The following is a 7500-nucleotide window of genomic DNA, read 5'->3' as shown; positions in this document are numbered from 1 at the left end:
CCGCAGGGAGGCAGAGCCATCGCACTTGCCGGGTGGCAGAGGAAGGACCGGACTATGTACAATAGCGGCCAACGACTCCCAGAGCCGGTAGTGCGGCGTCTGCTCTCAGCCTAAGAGGCTTCTGGGAGTGCTCAGGCAAGGGTCAGCCTGCACCCTTGCTGGCAGCACCCAGGGGAACCAGGACGCTTGCATCTCTCGCCTTCATTTTCGACACAAACGCCTGAGGAGGGAAGCCAACCCTCCGTGTGTCAAGAGACCGTCCCCGCCCCGGCCTCCGACTGATTCTTAGAACGGACGGAAAGAGTCAGGCAAGCCTGTTAAGACTTCCGCGAACTCTCCGGCTTGCACTGAGACGCGAGGTCGATGTGCTCAGCACCACGGGGCCCCTTTCGCCTGCAGGTCCCGAGCCGCCAACATGTTCTAAGTATCGTGTTCTCCAAACCTGGGTGACGGGCACCGCAGGGAGGCAGAGCCATCGCACTTGCCGGGTGGCAGAGGAAGGACCGGACTATGTACAATAGCGGCCAACGACTCCCAGAGCCGGTAGTGCGGCGCCTGCTCTCAGCCTAAGAGGCTTTTGGGAGTGCTCAGGCAAGGGTCAGCCTGCACCCTTGCTGGCAGCACCCAGGGGAACCAGGACGCTTGCATCTCTCGCCTTCATTTTCGACACAAACGCCTGAGGAGGGAAGCCAACCCTCCGTGTGTCAAGAGACCGTCCCCGCCCCGGCCTCCGACTGATTCTTAGAACGGACGGAAAGAGTCAGGCAAGCCTGTTAAGACTTCCGCGAACTCTCCGGCTTGCACTGAGACGCGAGGTCGATGTGCTCAGCACCACGGGGCCCCCTTCGCCTGCAGGTCCCGAGCCGCCAACATGTTCTAAGTATCGTGTTCCCCAAACCTGGGTGACGAGCACCGCAGGGAGGCAGAGCCATCGCACTTGCCGGGTGGCAGAGGAAGGACCGGACTATGTACAATAGCGGCCAACGACTCCCAGAGCCGGTAGTGCGGCGCCTGCTCTCAGCTTAAGAGGCTTTTGGGAGTGCTCAGGCAAGGGTCAGCCTGCACCCTTGCTGGCAGCACCCAGGGGAACCAGGACGCTTGCATCTCTCGCCTTCATTTTCGACACAAACACCTGAGGAGGGAAGCCAACCCTCCGTGTGTCAAGAGACCGTCCCCGCCCCGGCCTCCGACTGATTCTTAGAACGGACGGAAAGAGTCAGGCAAGCCTGTCAAAGAATTGAGCAGATGTCAAAATCTTTTAAGACTTCCGCGAACTCTCCGGCTTGCACTGAGACCCGAGGTCGATGTGCTCAGCACCACGGGGCCCCTTTCGCCTGCAGGTCCCGAGCCGCCAACATGTTCTAAGTATCGTGTTCCCCAAACCTGGGTGACGAGCACCGCAGGGCGGCAGAGCCATCGCACTTGCCGGGTGGCAGAGGAAGGACCGGACTATGTACAATAGCGGCCAACCACTCCCAGAGCCGGTAGTGCGGCGTGCGAGGTCTGCTCTCAGCGGAAGAGGGTTTTGGGAATGCTCAGGCAAGGGCCAGCCTGCACCCTTCCTGGCCGCTCCCACGGGAACCAGGCTACTTGCAATCCTTTCCCCCAATAGCAAGTGCCTTTTGGAGGGACGGCCGGAGTCAACGTGGGGTTTGCCCGCCCTCCAAAGTGTCAAGAGACCGCCGCACAGGCCTCTGACTGATTCTTAGAACAGGCAGCAAGAGTTGGGTAAGTCTGTCGAAAATTTGACAAAGTGTCAAAAATTAGACTTCCGAGAGCTCTTGGGCATGCACACAGGCCTGTCATTCAAGTGCTCTGCCCGCGGAACCGTTTTTCGGATGCCTTTCAAAGTGGTCCCGCGCCGCCATTTTGTTCTAAAAATCGTGTTCCCAGAAATCTCCGGGTACCCCGCCAACCTCACTGTGTCACAATGTCAAGTGGCACTGAATGGGTCTGAATTTCAAATTCGACTGCTTCGCTCTGGAACTCGAACCCGGCAAAAACCGTTTGGATTTTTCCCGGTCCAGACTTCCGCGGCAGACAAAGTTAAAGTTTTCGGGCTGCAGACTCAAAACGACATCTGGCCAACCGCCGGGCTCAATTCGCCCAGTTCCTCCGGCACTTCGGAACTCATGTTCGGCATGAGTTTTTGAATCTTTCCCGATGCTTCGGCATTTTCCTCCGCTGACACTTAGAATATTTTTCACACTTGGCCGAAAATTTTTCTAAGTTTTTCTGGTTACTGATTTCTTCTTTTCGGGCATTTTTCTAAGTTTTCTTGGTTACTCATTTCTCATTTTCAAACATTTTTCTAAGTTTTTCTGGTTACTGATTTCTTCTTTTTGGGCATTTTTCTAAGTTTTCTTGGTTACTCATTTCTCATTTTCAAACATTTTTCTAAGTTTTTCTGGTTACTCATTTCTCATTTTCAAACATTTTTCTAAGTTTTTCTGGTTACTGATTTCTTCTTTTTGGGCATTTTTCTAAGTTTTCTTGGTTACTCATTTCTCATTTTCAAACATTTTTCTAAGTTTTTCTGGTTACTGATTTCTTCTTTTTGGGCATTTTTCTAAGTTTTCTTGGTTACTCATTTCTCATTTTCAAACATTTTTCTAAGTTTTCTTGGTTACTCATTTCTCATTTTCAAACATTTTTCTAAGTTTTTCTGGTTACTGATTTCTTCTTTTTGGGCATTTTTCTAAGTTTTCTTGGTTACTCATTTCTCATTTTCAAACATTTTTCTAAGTTTTTTTGGTTACTCATTTCTCATTTTCAAACATTTTTCTAAGTTTTTCTGGTTACTGATTTCTTCTTTTTGGGCATTTTTCTAAGTTTTCTTGGTTACTCATTTCTCATTTTCAAACATTTTTCTAAGTTTTTTCTGGTTACTCATTTCTCATTTTCAAACATTTTTCTAAGTTTTTCTGGTTACTCATTTCTGCTTTTCCAACGTTTTACTAAGTTTTGCTGGTTACTGAGTTCACACTTTTAAACATTTTCGGGCATTTTTCTACGTTTTTCATGTTACTCATTTAGCACTTTCAGGCACTTTCCTATGCTTTCCTGCTTACTGATTTCACACTTTTAAGCATCTTCGGGCATGTTCCTAAGTTTTGCAGTTCATTCGTTTGGGACAGTCAGGCAGCTTTCCTAAGCTTTCCTGGTAACCGAATTCACATTGTTGAGAACTTTGGAACCCTTCCCTAAGCTGTGCTGGTTACTCACTTTACCTCTTCAGACACTTGCCCCCGTTGTGACAGAGACCACTTCCCGACTCGGGAAATGCACCAAATTCGGCCTGAACTCAGAGGGCAGACCCCCCTCGAAGGCGTGGAAGTCGGCAGAATCGCCGGGTCAAATCCGGCTGAGCTACCCGGCTTGGAAGCCTCAAAGTCGGTATGAGCTGTCAGGTTCACTCCCATCCCCGTTTGGACCACTTCCCGACTCGGGAAATACACCAAATTCGGCCTGAACTCAGAGGACAGTCCCCCCTCGAAGGCGTGACAGTCGGCAGAACCGCCGGATCAAATCCGGCTGAGCTACCCGGCCCCGAAGCCTCAAAGTCGGTAAGAGCTGTCAGGTTCACTCCCATCCCCGTTTGGACCACTTCCCGACTCGGGAAATTCACCAAATTCGGCCTGAACTTATACAACAGTCCCCCCTCGAAGGCGTGACAGTCGGCAGAACCGCCGGATCAAATCCGGTTGAGCTACCCGGCTTGGAAGCCCCAAAGTCGGTAAGAGCTGTCAGGTTCACTCCCATCCCCGTTTGGACCACTTCCCGACTCGGGAAATTCACCAAATTCGGCCTGAACTTATACAACAGTCCCCCCTCGAAGGCGTGACAGTCGCTAGAACCGCCGGATCAAATCCGGTTGAGCTACCCGGCTTGGAAGCCCCAAAGTCGGTAAGAGCTGTCAGGTTCACTCCCATCCCCGTTTGGACCACTTCCCGACTTAGGAAATTCACCAAATTCGGCCTGAACTTAGAGGAGAGTCCCCGCTCGAAGGCGTGGAAGTCGGCAGAATCGCCGGGTCAAATCCGACTGAGCTACCCGGCCCCGAAGCCTCAATGTCGGTAAGAGCTGTCAGGTTCACTCCCATCCCCGTTTGGACCACTTCCCGACTCGGGAAATTCACCAAATTCGGCCTGAACTTAGACAACAGTCCCCCTCGAAGCCGTGGCAGTCGCTAGAACCGCCGGATCAAATCCGGTTGAGCTACCCGGCTTGGAAGCCCCAAAGTCGGTATGAGCTGTCAGGTTCACTCCCATCCCCGTTTGGACCACTTCCCGACTTAGGAAAATCACCAAATTCGGCCTGAACTCAGAGGGCAGGCCCCCCTCGAAGGCCAGGCATTCGGCAGAACCGCCGGGTCAAATCCGACTGTGCTACCCGGCCCCAAAGCCTCAAAGTTGGTATGAGCAGTTAGGTTCACTCCCATCCCCGTTTGGACCACTTCCCGACTTAGGAAATTCACCAAATTCGGCCTGAACTTAGAGGAGAGTCCCCGCTCGAAGTCGTGGAAGTCGGCAGAATCGCCGGGTCAATTCCGACTGAGCTACCCGGCCCCGAAGCCTCAATGTCGGTAAGAGCTGTCAGGTTCACTCCCATCCCCGTTTGGACCACTTCCCGACTCGGGAAATTCACCAAATTCGGCCTGAACTTAGACAACAGTCCCCCTCGAAGCCGTGGCAGTCGCTAGAACCGCCGGATCAAATCCGGTTGAGCTACCGGCTTGGAAGCCCCAAAGTCGGTATGAGCTGTCAGGTTCACTCCCATCCCCGTTTGGACCACTTCCCGACTTAGGAAAATCACCAAATTCGGCCTGAACTCAGAGGGCAGGCCCCCCTCGAAGGCCAGGCATTCGGCAGAACCGCCGGGTCAAATCCGACTGTGCTACCCGGCCCCAACGCCTCAAAGTTGGTATGAGCAGTTAGGTTCACTCCCATCCCCGTTTGGACCACTTCCCGACTTAGGAAATTCACCAAATTCGGCCTGAACTTAGAGGAGAGTCCCCGCTCGAAGGCGTGGAAGTCGGCAGAATCGCCGGGTCAAATCCGACTGAGCTACCCGGCCCGAAGCCTCAATGTCGGTAAGAGCTGTCAGGTTCACTCCCATCCCCGTTTGGACCACTTCCCGACTCGGGAAATTCACCAAATTCGGCCTGAACTTAGACAACAGTCCCCCCTCGAAGCCGTGGCAGTCGCTAGAACCGCTGGATCAAATCCGGTTGAGCTACCCGGCTTGGAAGCCCCAAAGTCGGTATGAGCTGTCAGGTTCACTCCCATCCCCGTTTGGACCACTTCCCGACTTAGGAAAATCACCAAATTCGGCCTGAACTCAGAGGGCAGGCCCCCCTCGAAGGCCAGGCATTCGGCAGAACCGCCGGGTCAAATCCGACTGTGCTACCCGGCCCCAAAGCCTCAAAGTGGTATGAGCAGTTAGGTTCACTCCCAAACCCGTTGGGACCACTTCCCGACTTAGGAAATTCACCAAATCCGGCCTGAACTTAGACAACAGTCCCCCCTCGAAGGCGTGACAGTCGGTAGAACCGCCGGGTCAAATCCGGCTGAGCTACCCGATTTGGAAGCCTTCAACACAAAACCCATCCGGCAATGCCACTCAAAAAGGGCCCAAATTCAGAAACACCCCCTTCAATAGGTACCACTTCCTCGGAGACACTACCGGGACACGCTCCCCTCGGCGAAAATTAAGCCCCCACCACTAACTGAAGCCAACCGCAGCCCCAACTTCAACGGAGAAATCAGTAACCAATTCAAAAATGCACTTGGTTACTGATTTGTACTGCTTCAAAAATATTCTAAGTGTCGCTGGTTACTGATTTGTACTGCTCCAAAAATATTCTAAGTGTCACTGGTTACTGATTTGTACTGACTCAAAAATATTCTAAGTGTCGCTGGTTACTGATTTGTACTGACTGAAAAATATTCTAAGTGTCGCTGGTTACTGATTTGTACTGACTCAAAAATATTCTAAGTGTCAGTGGTTACTGATTTGTACTGCTCCAAAAATATTCTAAGTGTCGCTGGATACTGATTTGTAATGCTCCAAAAATATTCTAAGTGTCGCTGGTTACTGATTTGTACTGCTTCAAAAATATTCTAAGTGTCAGCGGTTACTGATTTGTACTGCTTCAAAAATATTCTAAGTGTCGCTGGTTACTGATTTGTACTGCTTCAAAAATATTCTAAGTGTCAGTGGTTACTGATTTGTACTGCGTCAAAAATATTCTAAGTGTCGCTGGTTACTGATTTGTACTGCTCCAAAAATATTCTAAGTGTCGCTGGTTACTGATTTGTACTGCTTCAAAAATATTCTAAGTGTCGCTGGTTACTGATTAGTACTGCTTCAAAAATATTCTAAGTGTCAGTGGTTACTGATTTGTACTGCTTCAAAAATATTCTAAGTGTCGCTGGTTACTGATTTGTACTGCCTTCAAAAATATTCTAAGTGTCAGTGGTTACTGATTTGTACTGCTTCAAAAATATTCTAAGTGTCGCTGGTTACAGATTTGTACTGCTTCAAAAATATTCTAAGTGTCAGTGGTTAATGATTTGTACTGCTCCAAAAATATTCTAAGTGTCGCTGGTTACTGATTTGTACTGCTTCAAAAATATTCTAAGTGTCAGTGGTTACTGATTTGTACTGCTCCAAAAAATTCTAAGTGTCGCTGGTTATGATTTGTACTGCTTCAAAAATATTCTAAGTGTCAGCGGTTACTGAATTGTACTGCTTCAAAAATATTCTAAGTGTCAGTGGTTACTGATTTGTACTGCTTCAAAAATATTCTAAGTGTCGCTGGTTACTGATTTGTACTGCTTCAAAAATATTCTAAGTGTCGTGGTTACTGATTTGTACTGCTCCAAAAAATATTCTAAGTGTCGCTGGTTACTGATTTGTACTGCTTCAAAAATATTCTAAGTGTCAGTGGTTACTGATTTGTACTGCTTCAAAAATATTCTAAGTGTCGCTGGTTACTGATTTGTACTGCTTCAAAAATATTCTAAGTGTCGTGGTTACTGATTTGTACTGCTTCAAAAATATTCTAAGTGACGCTGGTTACTGATTTGTACTGCTCAAAAATATTCTAAGTGTCGCTGGTTACTGATTTGTACTGCTTCAAAAAATATTCTAAGTGTCGCTGGTTACTGATTTGTACTGCTCCAAAAATATTCTAAGTGTCGCTGGTTACTGATTTGTACTGCTTCAAAAATATTCTAAGTGTCGCTGGTTACTGATTTGTACTGCTTCAAAAATATTCTAAGTGTCAGTGGTTACTGATTTGTACTGCTTCAAAAATATTCTAAGTGTCGCTGGTTACTGATTTGTACTGCTCAAAAATATTCTAAGTGGGCTGGTTACTGATTTGTACTGCTCCAAAAATATTCTAAGTGTCGCTGGTTACTGATTTGTACTGCTTCAAAAATATTCTAAGTGTCAGCTGGTTACTGATTTGTACTGCTTCAAAAATATTCTAAG

This window comes from Hemiscyllium ocellatum, unplaced genomic scaffold, assembly GCF_020745735.1.
Source record: "Hemiscyllium ocellatum isolate sHemOce1 unplaced genomic scaffold, sHemOce1.pat.X.cur. scaffold_2303_pat_ctg1, whole genome shotgun sequence".
NCBI lineage: Eukaryota > Metazoa > Chordata > Chondrichthyes > Orectolobiformes > Hemiscylliidae > Hemiscyllium > Hemiscyllium ocellatum.
The sequence above is the reverse complement of the archived record's forward strand: the minus strand, read 5'-3'. Positions refer to the sequence as shown.